We start from the raw sequence: 18,388 nt of genomic DNA on the forward strand, positions 1-18,388 counted from the left end.
AGTGTAAGTTTTTAGAAGAGGTTTGATTTGGAGTTCAGTTTCCCTGGGCTTATGTTAGAGTTTTAATACCTGTGAGACTTTTAACTATCATTTTATTTTTCTGAATTGCATTCCATATTTCCTCAACTAAAGGTGTATTAAACTCCCAGCACTTAATTTTGTCCTTCCATTTCTCTACAACTTTACCAATAATGAATAGAATACTTAGAGCATTATACAAGTACCAATAATTAAGACTGTTGTGAGTTTTAAATGATACAACATATGCAACTTACTGTATTACAATGGGTAAACTATTCAATTGCTATGTGCCTCATCTCCTCATCTGTAAAATGAAGGTGATAATACACATTTCTTATAGATCTGTTGCGTGGAACTCCTAATATGTGTAAGAGTACCTTGATCACCACCTATTTCATACTAGGGTGTGAGTGGCTGCCATGATGCTAATGTGAAACATCTAATAAAATGTTCAAATGTGATAAGTATTTTTTCAAGAGATTTTAAGCCTTTGAAAGTCAGGGATCTTGTCTTATTTGTATTGGAATCCCAGTGTTCAGCTCAGTGCTTCCCATGTAGATGTTTACCATTATTTGTAGAATGGATGCTTTTGAGTTTCCAACTTCCTCTTGGAGCAGGGGAGGGACAGGGCTGGAGAAAAGTGTTTCGGAGGCAGTCGGGAGTTATTCTCCAGGTAGAGAGAGTGGAAGCTATAGGAGTCCTTTATAATTGGCGATTGGCTCTTCTCTGACTCTTTCCCTTCATGATTCCTTTTCTTTCTTGGTCAAAAATTGTATGTCAGCTTTTGAAAGAGACAGCATTTGTCCCTTTGGCTTTTTTTTTTTTTTTTTTCCAGGATTAAAATATTTTGTCAGGTCTCCACATTTGATGAGGAGTAAAATCGCTTTTATACTTCTTGAGCAGAGGAGGATTCAGGGAATTGGGGAGTATACAGCATCAATAGGGAAATGGATCCAAAACGACAGTTCTGTGTTGCCGGCGAGAACCTGCTGAAGCCAGACTGATGCAGGCCCAGATCTGAGCATTGCCCTTTGCTAGTCAGTTACTTCTGAGCTTCACCTTTATCATTGATAAAATGTGGCTTTGTCCCCTACTCCTGCTTCAACCTGAGCATTACCTTGTGATTGTTCTAACGTGAATTAAGGGTTTTCGGTGCTTTAAAAGATGGAAAGAAAAGCCACTTGTATCTGTGAAGAATTAGAATTAGCTGTAACTGGAAGGCTAAAATAGTGGCTTAAATCAGATAGACGTTTGTTTCTCTGTCCTGTGAAGTCCAGATGTAGCTAGGCCAGAGCTGGTGTGGCAGCTCCATAATCATCTGGGAGCTAGGACGCCTACAGCTTTCTGTTCCTGCCTTCTTAGAATGGAGCCCCATTGTCATGATGGAAAAGGGTGAATAGGCACCCTCCTTGCATATTCATGTTGCAAGGAGTGGGTGGGTGGGTCTGGTGTGAGGTGAGGAGAAACATTCTCTCCTTTAAAGAACACTTCCCAGAAATTACACAAAACCATCTTACAATCCATTGGGTTGTGGCATAGTCACATGGTCACATTAGATGCTAAGGAGGCTGGAAATTATAGCCCTTGTACTGGGCAGTCATGCGCCCAACTGAAATCCAGGAGTTATATAATTAGAAGAAAAAGGGAACGAATATGGTGATAACTAGGACCAACCCTCTGGTCTAAGATGCAGATTAGTTAGGGCACACAGGTAATTAACAGGTTTTTTTTTTTTTTTTTAACTTTTAAGTTCAGGGGTACATGTGCAGGTTTGTTACACAGGTAAACTTGTGTCATGGGTTTTTGTTGCACAGATTATTTTGTCACCCAGGTATTAAGCCTAGTATCCATGAGTTATTTTTCCTGATCCTTTCTGTCCTATCACCCTCCACCCTCCAACAGGCCCCACTGGGTGTCGTTCCCCTCGGTGTGTCCATGTGTTCTCATCATTCAGCTCACACTTACAAGTGAGAACATGCGGTATTTGGTTTTCTGTTCTTGTTAGTTTGCTAAGGATAATGGCCTCCAGCTCCACACATGTCCCTGCAAAGAACATGTTCTCATTTTTTATGGCTACATAGTATTCCATGGTGTGTATGTGCCACATTTTCTTTATCCAGTCTACCACTGATGGGCATTTAGATTGATTCCATCTTTGCTATTGTGACTAGTGCTGCAACGAACATACACGTGCATGTGTCTTTATAATAGAATGATTTCTATTCCTTTGGGTATATACCCTGTAATGTGATTGCTGGACCAAATAGTATTTCTGTCTTTAGGTCTTTGAGGAATCACCACTCTCTCTTCCATAATGGCTGAGCTAATTTACACTCCTACCCACAGTGTATAAGTGTTCCTTTTTCTCCACAACCTCGCCAGCATCTGTTATTTTTTGACTTTATAGTTCTGACTGGTGTTAGATGGTATCTCATTATGGTTTTGATTCGCATTTCTCTAATGATCAGTTATGAGCTTTTTTTCATATGATTGTCGGCCGTGTGTTAGTCTTTTTTTTTTTTTTTTTTTTTTTTTGAGATGGAGTGTCGCTCTGTCACCCAGGCTGGAGTGCAGTGGCACGATCTCGGCTCACTACAACCTCCACCTCCCGGGTTCAAGTGATTCTCCTGCCTCAGCCTCTCAATGTATGTCTTCTTTTGAAAAAAATGTCTGTTCATGTCCTTTGCCCACTTTTTTATAGGTTTTTTTTTCTTGTAAATTAATTTGTTCCTTATAGATGCTAGATATTAGACCTTTGTTAGATGCATAGTTTGTACAAATTTTCTCCAGTTCTGTAGGTTGTCTGTTTACTCTGCTGATAGTTTCTTTTGCTGTGCAAAAGTTCTTTAGTTTAATTAGATCCTATTTGCCAATTTTACTTTGGTTGCCATTGCTTTTGGAGTCTTTATTATGAAATCTTTGCCCATGCCTATGTCCTGAATGGTATTGCCTAGGTTTTCCAGGATTTTTATAGTTTTGTGTCTTACTTACCTTTAAGTCTTTAATCCATCTTGAGTTAATTTTTGTATAAGGTATAAGGAAGAGGTCCAGTTTCAATCTTCTGCAGATGGCTAGCCAGTTATCTGAGCACCATTTTTTGAATAGGGAGTCCTTTCCTCATTGCTGGTTTTTGTCAAGTTTGCTGAAGATCAGATAGTTGTAGATGTGTGGTCTTATTTCTGGGTTCTCTATTCTGTTCCATTGGTCTATGTGTCTGTTTTTGTACCAGTGTCAGGCTATTTTGGTTACTGTAGCCGTATAGTATAGTTTGAAGTTCAGGTAATGTGATGCCTCCAGCTTTGTTCTTTTTGCTTAGGACTGTCTTGGCTATTCAGGCTCTTTTTTGCTTCCATATGAATTTTAAAATAGTTTTTTCTAGTTCTATGAAGAATGCCAATGGTAATTTAATAGGTGTAGCATTGAATCTATAAATTGCTATAGGGAATGTAGCCATTTTGACAATATTAATTCTTCTTATCCATGAGCATGGAATGTTTATCCGATTGTTTGTGTCTTCTCTGATTTCTTTGAGCAGTGGTTTGTAGCTCTCCTTGTAGAGGACTTTTACCTCCCTAGTTAGGTGTATTCCTCGGTATTTTATTCTTTTTGTGGCAAGCTAATTAACAGTTGAGCTGAAACTGATCCTTTTTATTTCTCCCTTCTTTCCTCCCTTCCCTCCTTGTTTTTTCTTTCCCTTATTTTTGTTCCTTCTTTCGTAAAATACTCTTCGAAATTTTACTTGAATTTAACAGACAGAAATGGAAGTAATGAACTTCATAAACTTTAGATAAATACTTTTTACTTCCTTATCAAATATAAAATGAAGACAATACTGTATCTTTGCTGTAGCTGTGTTGTGAAGAACCCATGTTACACATGTAAAGCACCTTGATCAGTGCCTATTTTATACTAGGATGCAAGTGATGAGGTTAATGTAAAATGTCTAATAAAATGTTCAAATATGATACTTGTTATTTTTGTCCAAAGATTAAATACTTTCGGAAGGCAGAGGCCATATGAATACTGTCTTATTCATGTTGGGTTCCCAGTGTCTAGCACAGTGGCTTCCATGACTATCTTTATCACTATTTAGGTATGTTGAATGTTAAGAAAAATGAGGTCAAACGTTTAACAGGTTGGTCTCATTCTTTTCTAAACTGTCTTTAAATTTTATCCAGTATTTATTGGCATCTGCTCATTTCTTGAAATATCATGAGTTGCTTTTTTAATGATCAAAGTTTATAGTATTCCTATTTTACTTTCCAGTCCTAACTCCCCATTTGATTTTGATTAATACTATATTTAAATTGATTCAATGCTCACTCTAAGTTGTTTCATCTGGGCTTCTCTAAATCTGAGGTCTTTATTTTGATTTCTTGGCTGGATTTCATTATTTCAACAAACAATTTTTTCTCTTTGTTTTAAGGTGGGGTTACAGATTACTAGAGGTTTTGTGTTCATTTTCTGCCTCCAAGCTTGAAGAATTTTTTATTTTTATTGTATTTATTTTTTAAAGACAGTGTCTCACTCTGTTGCGTGAATGTTGTTCCGAATGAATTCTCGCGAGCCCTCCTTCCACCATTTTCTGAGACTAGCCTCGTCCTCCGGCTGCAGCTGGAAGGCTCAGGGGTTTTTCCATCCCCCTGTCTGTAGCCTGTGGATGGGGTAGGGCCAGGGAGCAGTCAGCTAGGTTTGGGTGCAATCATTCCTACAGGAACTGGTTTCTGTTCCTCTTTCTTACATTTCGTTTTCTGTTCCAAACCTGCGATTGCTCCACTTAATGAAGTACAGGGTAACACCTTCTAAATGCTTCTCCCCCATTTAGCGTGGAGTCTAGTAGCCTGTGCTTCTGCACAGTGGGATCGATTTGACTATTCTCTTCTCTTTTCATTTTTCACCACCTCAGGCCATTTCTGTGTATTTCCTTGAAATCAAAAGAGGCAAAGAGGATATCATCCTCTTTGCATTTCTTATCCAATTTGGGAGTATCAAGGAACATTCTTGGGAGTTTCAGCACCCTCTGCGAGCCAGCCTCCTTTCTTGGCCACTGTCTTTTGCATATTACGGCATTCAATTCTCTTTTTTGGTAGTGGCTATTTATTTTTTTGGTTTTCCCCCTAGTTTCATTGTCTATGACAGGAGAGGGAGTCTGTGAGTCATTTTACTTTTTCTTTACCTGAATGTCTGTCTTGAACCTTTCATTTGTGTCATGATACTAGCTGTTGCCTTTTTCACTAATAAAAAGGCACATTGCTTAGGTGTTTTTTAACTAGCATGAAGTCTTCCCCACTGCTCACCAATGCCACATTCTGAAGTCTGATTTAAAGTATTGCAATAAGATGTCAGCTTATGTCAGGATCGGAAGGCCAGGCCACTTATCCTTTTTGACAAAATCAAAAGCTTTCAATGTGAAATAATAATTACTAAAATACATTTTTTATTTTACTCTTTTATTTTACTTCAATCAACAGTCAGACTAAATGTCACCAAGTGTTACATTTTAGATTGTGCTGATAAAACTCTGGTAATTATTAGCCCATTGGAAGTGAAAGACATTCTCAAAATGTGTTTCTCCTGCCATTTCTGCCTCAGCCCTCACTCCTGTAGTAACTTCATTGTTCCACATTTAAGGATTTGAGGCTGTGGTGAGATCTTCACAAAAACTAGTCAAATGGAGTTCCTGTCCTCATAATCTCAGATGTTTATTATTTACTTTTCAGGGTTTAGAAGACTAATTAATAAATCAAAGAAATAATTATAAAACAGTTTAGAGTATTTGGGCTTTTTACCTTCTGGGAAATAAGCCTTGCATGTTTAAAAGCGTATTCGTTTTCATGATGTAAGAGAAATACATTGTTAAATACAAATGCTTTGACATAATGAATATGTTTAAGACAAACAAGATATAGCCGGATCCTCACCAGAGAGGTTTAGAAAACAAACCAGCACATGCTATCTTTTGTTTCAATGTCATTAATTTTTGGCGATTTTTTGTTTCCTGTATCTTTGGACATGAAGAAGGTTTTGGCAGCACCGAAACACTCAGCCGTCCTTGGAAATTTTAGGGCATTAAATGGAGCTGGTTAATGGGCCACTAGGTGTCAGTATTGTCTTTACTTACTCTGGAGGGAACTGAATCAGGTTGTCCTTTTCAGAGACTTTGGAGTTTTGTTGGAAAACAGAATCTTAGATTTTCTGTCCAAGCCAGGAGGGGACCATCTAGCACAACCAGCTTTCTTCATAGATGACGGGGCTAGGTCATGGAGAAGGAACAGCTGATTCTTGCTCAGAGGTGGTTTCTACCACCCTGAGCTTCCCAAATTGCTACATCAGGATCTCAAACTTAAATGCCCATAGGGTCAGACAGGCAGGAAAGTCAGGTGGACTCCTCCTTAGCCTAATGAATAAGAAGGGGTGAATAATGAATGAATAATGAATAAGAAGAGATCACGCCATTGCACTCTGGCCTGGGCGACAAGAGAGAAACTCCATCTCAAAAAAATAAAAATAAAATAAATAAATAAATAAATAAAAAAGTCCTAAAGTTAGGAAAGTTCTGCAACGCACAGCTCCCCTACTCACTGCCCATTGCTTGGATACTCCAGCCCTACTGAACTTTTCCTCAGATAACTGCCATTTTTCCTCTTCCTTGACTGACAAACTTGTACTCACTCTTTAAATCCAACTTAAATGCCAGTTTATTTTGCCTTTTCTGTAAGCTTTCTCTAACTCCCAATAAAAGGGTTGGATACTTCTTTCAGTAGTTGCATACCTCTTTGTTCATAGTGTGTTTATCACACTTACGTGGAATTATAATAGCTGGGACTGCTCCCCGCTGTAACCTTATCTGGCCCATCTTGGAATCTACAGTGCCTGCCAACAGGTGCTACCTAATACATGTTTGTTAAAGGAATGAAAATTAGTCTAAGCTCAGGAACACAAAAGCCAGGAAGTGAGTTCATGACTATCTTAGTTATTGTTGTGTAGTTATTGTTGTGTTCCCTTGGACCTCTGAAGTTTTGCTGAAAAATCAGCCCACAAAAGGCAGATTAATTTTTTAACTCATTTCTTCTCCTTTTTTTTTTTTTTTTTTTTGAGACGGAGTCTCGCTCTGTCGCGCCACCTTGCCCGGCTAGTTTTTTTTTTTGTATTTTTTAGTGGAGACGGGGTTTTACCATGTTAGCCCATGTTAGGATGGTCTCGATCTCCTGATTATGCCATTCTCCTGCCTCAGCCTCCCGAGTAGCTGGGACTACAGGCGCCCGCCACCTTGCCCGGCTAGTTTTTTTTTTTGTATTTTTTAGTGGAGACGGGGTTTTACCATGTTAGCCCATGTTAGGATGGTCTCGATCTCCTGACCTCGTGATCCGCCCGTCTCGGCTTCCCAAAGTGCTGGGATTACAGGCTTGAGCCACCGCGCCCAGCCCTTCTTTTCCTTTTTGAGACAGGATCTCGCTATGTTGCCCAGGCTCTGTTGCCCAGGCTCTATTGCCCAGGCTAGACAGTACAGTGGTGTGATCGCAGCTCACTACAGCCTCAGTCTCATGAGTATCTGGGACCACAGGCACATACCACCATGCCAGCTAATTTTTTTTTTCTTATTATTTTTTGTAGAGCTAGGGTCTCCCTATGTTGCCCAGGTTGGTCTCAAACTCCTGGGCTCTTGCCTCAGCCTCCCAAAGTGTTGGGATTATAGGCGTAAGCCTCTATGCCCAGCTAAAGGGCAGATTTATTGAAGAAAACACATACATATTTACTTAATGGGTATACACAGGAGCCTGCAGAATGAAGACCCAGGATACAGGGGAAACTGTCCATTTTTATGCTTAGGTTCAATAAAGTATGGACAGCTGTGTGGAAACAGGATTGGACAAAAATGTATAATCTGCTAATAGACAGAATGGGGAAACCCAGCAAGGCCTGTTTGTCTAGACTCTTGTCTATCAGATTCTCTCTGTGCAGCTTTCTTTCCTTCTGGGTGTCGGGTGGAATACCCTCTGGAATGGGGTTATATGACCTGCAGTCAAACAAGTAGGCCAGATCACGTCGTTGTGGCCAGTTTTTGCACAGAAAGGCAGGGGAAAAATAGAGTGATATTTTTAGGCTTTATGGCTGTCTTCAGGGAATAAAAGAGGTTCTGGTTTCTATGACCAGCCTTGGGAAGAGGGATTCTAGTGTCTATGGCTAGCCTCACGAGAGAATGAGACTGAGAGACAGAAGAGCAGGAGAAGGTCAGAAGAAAACCTTTTACTTCTGGGAACTTCATTTTGAAGTATTGTTTTCTGAGCCCTAACAGTTAGCTTCTCTTTGAACATTTTCTAGATTTCTAGAGAAGGAAATGTCACTGAGTGCTGGGCATTGTAACCTGAGGAACAAACATTTGGGGTGTAGCCATTAGCTTATGCATCCCTAGTATAGAGACAGGTAAGACTGGAGGATTTGCTTAATTTTATGCATCCATCCGAAGCTTGCTGAGTGTGTGAATATTTTGCACAGTTTGTTTTTCGACCCTGGCTTTACAACAGGTCAACACTCTTCCACCTGCGTCTGGTCCTTTTGCTCGCAACTGACATGTCTAAGCCACAATCGTCTCACTGCATTAGTGCAAACAGCATCTACTCTTCCCTTCTCTACTCTTGTACTTCTGTATCCACCCCCAACAGGGCTCCCCACTGTGCTCCTGCCTCTGGTCTCCATTCTGGTCCTTGAGCACTGCAGTTTTCCCAAGCCTCAGGGCCTTTCCATTGACTGCTCCCTCTCTCAGCTCTTCACCAGGTGGCTTCTTTCATTCTTCAGTTCTCAGCTCACATCTTCAGAGAGGCCCCTGTCTTACTCGGGTTCCCCTCGGAGCACCCTGAGGCAAGCAAGCAGATGACAGCAGGTGGCTTGGGAGGCACAGGAGGCAGTAGCAGGGGAAATCAGTGGCGAGAGGCACCAGCCACCACCGCAGGCCACCAAGCTTCATCCTGTGGGAAGCTCTGGGAAAGGCATAAAAGGCTGCCTCTGGGTTACCTGTGTGAGTGCTGAGGGACTTGAACATTTACATACCCCCTCCACTGGTACAGGATCATGGGGGAAGGAGAGAGCACTTCTGATTGCTCCTCTTTATGCAGAAAGAGCAGTGGGAATATGCAAATACAGGCAGTTAGAAACAGTCCTGAAGAGTAGTTTTCAAACTTTAGTGTGTTCACAAACCCTGGGGATCTTGTTAAAATGCAGATTGGTTAAAGAGTTCTGTTAGGAGGCCTGAGATGCTGCAGCTCTTAGAAGCTCCCTTGCTGATGTTCTGAGGATCACATTGTGAGGAGCAAGCAGCTGTAGTGCATGGCCAGGGGACGTCAGAAGGACAAGGAGGCCCCACTGGTGTCTGCTCTGCCTTCCTCCAGGCCCATCCTCAAGTAGGAATCTTCAGACCCCCAAATTTGTTTCTTTTGCATCACAAGTCACTGCCTGAAATGACTGTCTTTGTGGTTTGGGTGTCTTGTTTAGTGCTGGGCTTCTTTATTAGAATATAAGTTTCATAAGGGCGTCATCTTATTTATTGTGTCATTTTCCCAGGGACTAGCACAGTGCCTGGTGCACAGAAGACTACTCAGTAAATATTTGCTGAATGATTTGCTTTTCACAGACGATATTCTCATAAAGACACTTACATGAAGTATATATTTACATATAAGAAATGTTAGGAGCTCCTCCCCTGAGAAATGTTCTATGATTAACACAAATGATGTGGCAAATACCAAATGCCACATTTAGTTATTCTTGCTGAAGGTTTTTATGTTCTGTCTTAAGACTATAATAACATTTCAGTATTTAAGTTTCTCATGGTGCTCCACTACCTGTTGCAAATGTGAGTAGAATTGTGCTCTCTTTCTCACATCAGCAGTTTCCTAGCCACAGGGGCCCTTATCCTTCAAACACTGCCACTTGTTTAGTTGGCTTCCAGGCATTTTTCTTGCTGCAAGGTGGAAGTGTGTGGAGGGATCTGACATACAACGGGACATGCTTTGACAGCAGTTTCTTCTTTCCACCCAGTCCTTGCCAGGCTGGTGGATGGGTGGCCATAGGGATTATACATCCCTCTGTTCATCTCTTCATTTTAGTGCCAGCAAAGCTGTGGTTCCCAGCATAGTATTCAATGATCACTGTCTTCCTCCATTATTAAGTGTTCATTGGGAGCCTGGTGTATTGTAGCAGGACAAGCCACAGACAAAACTCCTCAGAAAGGGAGTTAAAGAAGGAAGCGGTTTATTTGGCTGGGAGCATTGACAAGACTCCTGTCTCAAGAGCCGAGCTCCCAGAGTGAGCAATTCCTGTCCCTTTTAAGGGCTCACAGCTCTAAGAGGGGGTCCGCATGAGAGGGTCGTGATCGATTTGAGCAAGCAGGGGGTACATGACTGGGGGCTGCATGCACCGGTAATCAGAACGAAACAGAACAGGACAGGGATTTTTTCAGTGCCTTTCCATACAATGTCTGGAATCTATAGATAACAACCAGTTAGGTCAGGGGTCGATCTTTAACTACTAGGCTTAGGTCAGGCAAGCCCAGTCCTGGGTTTCGGGTCTGGTTCCTAGGTGCTGGGCTACCTGCTTTTAGTTTCTCTTCTCTTCTCTTCTCTTTTTCTGAGTATAAAACAATATGAGAGAGTCTGTCTCTCTTCTCTCAGTATGTCCAGGCACTCTTACTCAGGCTTTGGCTACAGGAATGAACAAGGCAGACAAGAATCCTTGCTCTGATAGAGCTCAGTTTGTATTAGAGGGATACAGGTGATGATCCAGATAAGGGAGTAAGGTATAGAACACCAGATTAGTGATCAATGCTATGAAGAAAATAAAGCAAGGAAGGAAGGAAGTCGAGGGGGCAAGGGGAGGTATTATGCTGGTGCAGAGAACCATGGGAAATGGGAGCTTCCCTAGGGTCTGAGATTCCTCTGGAAACAGGAAGAAAAGGCATAGAGTGATTAGGCCCCACTGTCTCAAGGCAGACAGTGAAGGAAAGGCAGTGAAGGTTGGGTGGAGGACGTGGTTGAGGGTCTTGGGGAAAAGCATATGGAGTCTCTCTTGACTCTTGCTGACGGACGTATTATAAAGGCAAAGGGCAAACTTCTTCGCCTTCCAAAGGTTCGCTGAGAATCAACCAACAAAAGGTAGATTCTTGGGGAAAAAAGGCATACAAACGAATTAATGTGCATGGGAGCCTTCAAAATGAAGACCCGAAGATACAGGGGAAATTGTCCATTTTTACGCTCAGGTTCAACAAACTATGGATGGCCGTGTGGAAATAGGATTGAGCAAAAAATGTGAGATCTAATGCTAATAGACCGAGTAGGGGAAAAACCCCAGCAAGGCCTGTCTGTCTAGATTCTTCTTGGCCTCTCTGAGCAGCATTCCTTCCTTCTGAGTATGGGACAGGACCCTTTCTGGAATGGGAGTCTTGCAATCTATAATCAAACAAGATAGATCAGATAATTTCTGTATGGTCAGTTTTTACACAGAAAGGTGGGGGATAAGTTTGAGTAATGTTTTTAGGTCCTATGACTGGCGTTGGGGAAAAGGGGTTCTGGTTTTTTGATCCACCTTTGGGGAAGAGAGATTCTAGTTTCTATTGCTAGCCTCAGGAAAGAATGAGGGGTCAATGATAGCAGATCAAGAGAACGTCAGAGAGAAACTTTTGGAAGAGAAGCTTCTGGGCTGCTTCTGAAGCCTTCGTTTTGGGGTATCATTTTCTTAGCCCCAAGAGTATAATAGAAGAATTCTTTATTTTTTTTAAATTTTATGTGTGTTTTAAAAAATATCAGCGATATACTTACATGGGTCAACATTTAAAAAGTACAAAAGGATATCTAACCATAACAATAAACTCCCACCTTTATCCTCTAGGATCTCAGTTCCCCTCCTTGGATGTAGCTTTCTAAACAGTTTTTGTATTTTTTCAAGGACATTTTGCTCATATACGTGGAAATACACATACTACATACACACACACATATATATGTGAATATCTGTAAGCATATCTATATAGATTTCCATAGAACGTGTGTATATAGTATATATACATGCATATATATATATTTGTACATGTATGCGTGTGTTAAATCAAGCTTAGCCTATAGCCACCTCCTTACATATTTAAGTTCAGCCTAAAGATTTTTCTGTACATCATGAACTATAACAAGTGGAGGTATAAACCGACCACAACACATACCTGTACCAATCGCTGAGTTCCAGCCAATCAAATGTAGCCAACCTTATTTGAACCATGTTCAAACAAGGCAAACACAGAGCTGTTAACCAATCCAGTTGTTTCTGTATCTCATTTCCGTTTTCAGTATATCACTTTCCTTTTGCTGTCCATAAATCTTCCACCACGTGGCTGCACTGGAGTCTCTGAAACTTCTGTGATTCTAGGGGCTGCCTGAATTGCAAAGCATTCATTGCTCAGTTAAACTCCTTTAAATTTAATTCAGCTGAAGTTCTTCTTTTTAACACGTGCCTAAATAAACATATATAAATAAAAGTATCTGTATATATGTATGCATATATATGTGTACATGTATATACATGTGCATATATATAGACACATATATATGTATATATATTTTGAATTTAAGATTTAGGAAGCTCTCATGTTATGAGGAGTCTGCTGGTTGCTGGATTCTTTCCACTGTATGTAACACTTCCACAAATCAAATAAGGCTTTGGTAGGTTGCCTGTCTATTTCAATTTTAGGAACACCATGATCAGTTAGGCAATATCAGAGATATCTGCAGGGCAAAAACATTCTGATAAATGCTTTAGCTTTTCTTTTCATTATGGTAACTATGTCCATCTTGTGAATAAAGGCATAGACTGGGAAAACAGAAAAACCTAGAAGAAAATCCTAGTTGGATAGGTATATTAATTTCCCATTACTGCTATGATGAATTACTACAAACTTAGTGACTTAAAAATAGTTTTATTACCTTAAACTTGTTTAGGTCAAAAGTTCAAAATGGTTTTTAATGAACTGAAATTAAGGTGTCAGCAGGGCTGTGCTACCTCAGGAAGCTCTAGGGAAAAATCCATTTCCTAACCTCTTCCAGTTTCTAGAGGGTGCCTCCATCCCTTGGCTTGAGGCGCCTTCCATCCTCAAAGCTGGAAATGTAACATTTTCACTCATTCTCAGTCTCTATCTATTCCCCCTCTTTCTCTCACCCCTTCTTTCATCAGAATATGTTCTCTCTGACTCTGACCCAACTGCCTTCCTCTTATAAAAGCTCTTGTGATTACTTTGGACCCACCAGGATAATCCAGAATAATCTTCCCATCTCGAGATCCTCAACACATCTGCAAACTGTTTACCCATGTAAGGTAACATATTCACAGATTCTAGGGATTAGAATGTGGACATTTTGGGGAGCCAGTTGTTCAGCTTATCACAGGTAGTGTTAGAGAAAGTGATTTAACCTCTAGGAGTCTGTTTCCTCATCTACAAAATTTTCATTAAAACAAAGCCTCTTCCCAGTAGATGACAGTAGCAACTGTCCTCCCACTCCAGTTGTGACAAGGTTCTTTTGCTGGGGCCCGGGTAGGGGAATTACCAAAGGTTGAGCACCACTGCTGTAGTGATTACTAGATGCATCCTCAACTTACCACCCCAATTTATCACAAGAATCAGTTAGTATTTTGCTACTTTGTGAACAATGTAAAATCTTTCAAAAAAAAAAAAATCCACTTAATTCCTCTCTAGTTCATTGTGCTATTGATGTCACATATTTTATTTCTCTATATATTATAAACACCTAAACTTTATTGTGTTTTGCTTTGGCGGTTTTTGTTTTTTGTTTTGAGATAGGGTCTTGCTCTGTTGCCCAGGCTGGAGTGCACTGGCACAATCTCAGCTCACTACAACCTCCATCTCCCAGGCTCAAGCCATCCTCCCACCTCAGCATCCTGAGTAGCTGGGACTACAGGTGTGCACCACGACACCCAATTAATTTTTGTGTTATTTTGTACAGATGGGGTTTCACCATGTTTCTCAGGCTGGTATTGAACTACTGAGCTCAAGCAATCCACCTGCCTCGACCTCCTAAAATGATGAGATTACAGGTGTGAGCCACCGTGCCTGGCCTGTGGTTTTTAATAGTCAATAATTTTGAAAATTTAAAGTATTCTTTTATGTTCACGCACATATTTGACCTTTTTGTCATTCTTCCTTCCTTCCTGCAGATCTTTGCTTTCATCTTGAGTTGTTTCTTTTAGCTTCAAAAGCTGGTGACATATTTTCTCACCTTTTGTTTGTTTAAAAATGTCTATATGTACTTCATTTATAGAATTCTGTTTTTTTTTTTTCTTTTAGCACTTTGAGACGGAGTCTCGCTCTGTCGCCCAGGCTGGAGTGCAGTGGCGTGATCTCGGCTCACTGCAAGCTACGTCTCCCGGGTTCACACCATTCTCCTCCCTCAGCCTCCCGAGTAGCTGGGACTACACGTGACCACCACCACGCCCGGCTAATTTTTTGTATTTTTAGCAGAGACGAGATTTCACCGTGTTAGCCAGGATGGTCTCGATCTCCTGACCTCGTGATCCGCCCACCTCAGCCTCCCAAAGTGCTGGGATTACAAGCGTGAGCCACCACACCCGGCCTCTTTTAGCACTTTGAAGATGTCAATTGTATCGTCTTTTGTCTTCCATTGTTTCTTTTTTTCTTTTTCTTTCTTTTTTTTTTTTTTTTTTAAGAGACAGGATCTTGCTATATTGCTCAGACTGGACGTGAATTCTTCAGCTTAAGCAATTCTCCTGCCTCAGCCTCCCAGATAGCTGGAACTACAGGTGCACACCTTTATACCCAGCTGTCATCCATTGTTTTCTGATGAAAGCCATGATTTTCATTGTTGTTCTGCTAAATATAATCTATTTTCTATGTCTGCATTTAATAATTTATTTTATTTGTGCATCTTACAATTTTTCCATTTTTTTTGATTTTCAACCAGTTTGTGATGACCTGGATAAAATGACTGATGCTGTTTTCTCTGCTGTGTCCATTCTGCTTTAGCTCTATTAAACACATTTTTAATTTCATGCATTGTAGTTTTTTTTCAGTTCTAGAATTTTCACTTGGTTCTATTTTAGCAGTTTTATCTTTTGAAATTCTCACTCTTTTTATCCAATTTGTCAATCTTATCCACAAATTTCTTTAATATATTTCAATGGTTATTTTAAAATCTTTGTTTATTCCAATACTTGAACCATTAGTGCTACTATTCAGTTTTTTTTTCCCTCTTAACTAGGAGTACATCCTGCTTCTTCACTTATTTCATAGCTTTTTATTGCATGCCAGAAATTGTGTAATTAAAAATAAGACCCTACAGCCCTTGGTATAAATGCTGTCTTCTATTTTGTTCTTTTTAAACTTTTAAATATGTATATATAATTTAGAAATATATATATACTTTAAGTTCTGGGATACATGTGCAGAATGTGCAGGTTTGTTACATACGTATACATGTGCCATGGTGGTTTGCTGTGCCTGTCAACTCGTCATCTAGGTTTCAAGGCCTGCATGTGTTAGGTATTTGTCCTAATGCTCTCCCTCCCCTTGCCTCCAACTCCCACGATAGACCCTGATGTGTGATGTTCCCATTCCTGTGTCCATGTGTTCTCATTGTTCAACTCCCAACTCATGAGTGAGAACACACAGTGTTTGGTTTTCTGTTCCTCTGTTAGTTTGCTGAGAATGATGGCTTCCAGCTTCATCCGTGTCCCTGCAAAAAGATATGAACTCAGTTTTTAAAATATGGAATGCTTCACGAATTTGTGTCATCCTTGTGCAGGGGCATGGTAATCTTCTGTGTCTTGTTCCGATTTTAGTATATGTGCTGCCAAAGTGAGCACAATACTGTCTTCTAAAAGGGAGGACATGTTCTTTTGTCTGTAAGTTAGGGAAATGGGTCAATCTTTATAATCCAGATAGAATTTGAGCTGGTTTGTGGCTGGGATACAGCTTAAGTTAGCTTTATTTCACCTGTGTTTTCACATGTATTTAGGGCTAACTTGGTCTGTACTGTGTATATATTATAAACTACTCTCTCTAGTAGGACCTTGGGATCTAATCACCAGTAGACTACAGAGTTCTCTTCCTCTGCTTTTCCAATTCCATTTTCATACCGTTTCCACACACTCACCAAAAGTTTCATGGGGGAAATCGCAGCAGGTAAGAAGAATAAGTTCTTTGCATTTGAAACTCCTATAGACTTCAATCCATTTATACTAGCCCACAGGGTCTGCAGGCTTTCCTGTATCATAGCAGAGTTCCAGAGACTGTGATAAGCCCAGTCTTCCACCAGCCCCTGTGGAATTCAGCAGAAGAGAATTTGGCCACTGATACCTGCTCAGCTAGAAACGCCTTATACTCCCCTGTAATTTAACTTTGGATCATTTTTCATCTACAACCCTCCAATATCAAATATAGGGAAGATTGGGAAGATGATCCAGTAATTTTTGTAGTTTATCTGGTGGGAGAAATGGTCCCTCAAGACCTTCTACATCTTATGTGAAGGCCAGAAGTTCTTAACTTTTAAATATTTTAAGATCTCTAATGATGTCCCGTTTTAATTTCTGAAAATTTTAAGTATAGTTTTCTCACATTTCTTTTAATGGGTCTTGATAGGTGTTTATCTGTTTTTTTAATCTCTAAAAAAACCCACAATTTTTAAATGGTATGTTTTCTATTTTATTTTTTTTCCTCTTTGACATTCCCTTCTACTTTTTTTGCATTAGTTTTGCTGTACTTTTTTTTTTTTTTTTTTTTTTTTTTAGCTTTTTAGGAGATGATTAAATAATTTTTTCAGGATTTTTCCAAAGTGTGTGTTTGATTTTATGAATTTCTGTGTAAGCACTATTTTATGTACATTGCACAAATTCTGATACCTTACCCAGTTCAAAGTGCTTGCTAATTTGCTTTATTTCTTCTCTAACTTCAGGGTAATTTAGAAAACAATTCCTTAATTTATAAACATTTGGTGATTTTCTAGTTATCCCTTGGTTACTGATTTCTAACTTAATTCTACTGTGGTCAGAGTACTGATTCTGGTTTCGTGGCCCATTTTGGTAAATATACCATGTGCATTTGGAAATAATGTGTATTCTGCAGCTGTTTGGCATAGTGTTCTATCTACATACCAGTTAGTCAAACTGGTTAATTGGATTGTTCAAAAATACATCTTTTTCTTTTTCTTTTCTTTATTAAAATTTTTTATTATACTTCAAGTTCCACGGTACATGTGCAAAACGTGCAGGTTTGATACATAGGTATACATGTGCCATGTTGGCTTGCTGCATCCATCAACTCATCATTTACATTAGATATTTCTCCTAATGCTATCCTTCCCCCAGCCCTCAACCCATGGACAGGTCCCAGTGTGTGGTGTTCCCTGCCCTGTGTCCTAGTGATCTCATTGTTCAATTCCCACCAGTGAGTGAGAACATGTGGTGTTTGATTTTCTGTCCTTGTGATAGTTTGCGAGAATGATGGTTTCCAGGTTCATCCATATCCCTGTAAAGGACATGAACTCATCCTTTTTTATGGCTGCATAGTATACCATGGTGCCACATTCTCTTAATCCAGTCTATCATTGATGGACATTTGGGTTGGTTCCAAGTCTTTGCTATTGTGAATAGTAACGCAATAAACATATGTGTGCATGTGTCTTTATTGTAGCATGATTTATAATCCTTTAGGTATATACCCAGTGATGGGATTGCTGGGTCAAATGGTATTTCTAGTTCTAGATCCTTGAGGAATCGCCATGCTGTCTTCCACAATGGTTGAACTAATTTACACTCCCCCAATAGTGTAAAAGGGTTCCTATTTCTCCACACCCTCTCCAGCATCTGTTGTTTCTTGACTTTTTTTTTGAGACGGAGTTTCGCTCTTTTTGCCCAGGCTGGAGTGCAATGGCACGATCTCGGCTCACCACAACCTCTGCCTTCCGGGTTTAAGCGATTCTCCTGCCTCAGCCTCCCGAGTAGCTGGGATTACAGGCATGCACCACCATGCCTGGCTAATTTTGTATTTTTAGTAGAGATGGAGTTTCTCCATTTTGGTCAGGCTGGTCTTGAACTCCTGACTTCAGGTGATCCACCCGCCTCAGCCTCCCAAAGTGCTGAGATTACAGGCATGAGCCACTGCACCCGGCTCCTGACTTTTTAATGATAGCCATTCTAACTGGCATGAGACGGTATCTCATTGTGGTTTCAATTGGCATTTCTCTAATGACCAGTGATGATGAGCATCTTTTCATGTGTGTGTTGGCTGCATAGATGTCTTTTTTTGAGAAGTGTCTGTTCATATGCTTTACCCACTTTTTGATGAGTTTTTTTTTTTTTT

This window comes from Mandrillus leucophaeus, unplaced genomic scaffold (genome assembly GCF_000951045.1).
Source record: "Mandrillus leucophaeus isolate KB7577 unplaced genomic scaffold, Mleu.le_1.0 Scaffold77, whole genome shotgun sequence".
Taxonomy (NCBI): Eukaryota; Metazoa; Chordata; class Mammalia; order Primates; family Cercopithecidae; genus Mandrillus; species Mandrillus leucophaeus.